This window comes from Orycteropus afer, unplaced genomic scaffold, assembly GCF_000298275.1.
Source record: "Orycteropus afer afer isolate SDZICR_OR568_19922 unplaced genomic scaffold, OryAfe1.0 scaffold00718, whole genome shotgun sequence".
NCBI classification, from domain to species: Eukaryota; Metazoa; Chordata; class Mammalia; order Tubulidentata; family Orycteropodidae; genus Orycteropus; species Orycteropus afer.
In genome coordinates, this window is record NW_006922305.1 from 169,189 (window position 1) to 169,765 (window position 577).

The following is a 577-nucleotide window of genomic DNA, read 5'->3' on the forward strand; positions in this document are numbered from 1 at the left end:
AGAAGGCTGGCAGTTCAAACCCACCAGCCACTTCTTGGAAGGAAGACTGGGCAATCTACTTCTGCAGAGATACTGCCTTATAAACACAAGGATGGGTCACTATGAATTGAATCGACTCCATGGAAGTAAGTTTGGTTTTGGTTTGGATGGGCAAAATATTGAATGATGGAGGAAACATTAAAAGAAGGAATGCACAGAGCCACTATACTAAAAAGAATTGGTCGATGTTCATCCATTTCAGGAGGTGGCATATGATCAAGAACCAATGGTATTGAAGGAAGAAGTCAAAGCTACACTGAAGGAATTGGCAAAAAGCAAGCCTCCAGGAATTGACAGAATATCCATTGAGGTATGTGGTAGTTAAGGTTGTATGTCAACTTGGCTGGGCCTGGTTCAGTGGATGGGCAGCCGGAGGGAGTTATTCCCCATGACAAGACTGGCAGTTAACTCCATGGTGGGATCTACCACAAGCTGAGTAGCTGCTTTAGGGATGTGGTCTGCTTCCCGTATATAAGAAGCAGCTTTGGGAATGGTCTCTAGGCTTATGGCAGGCTTGAACCCTGCATATAGCCATGTC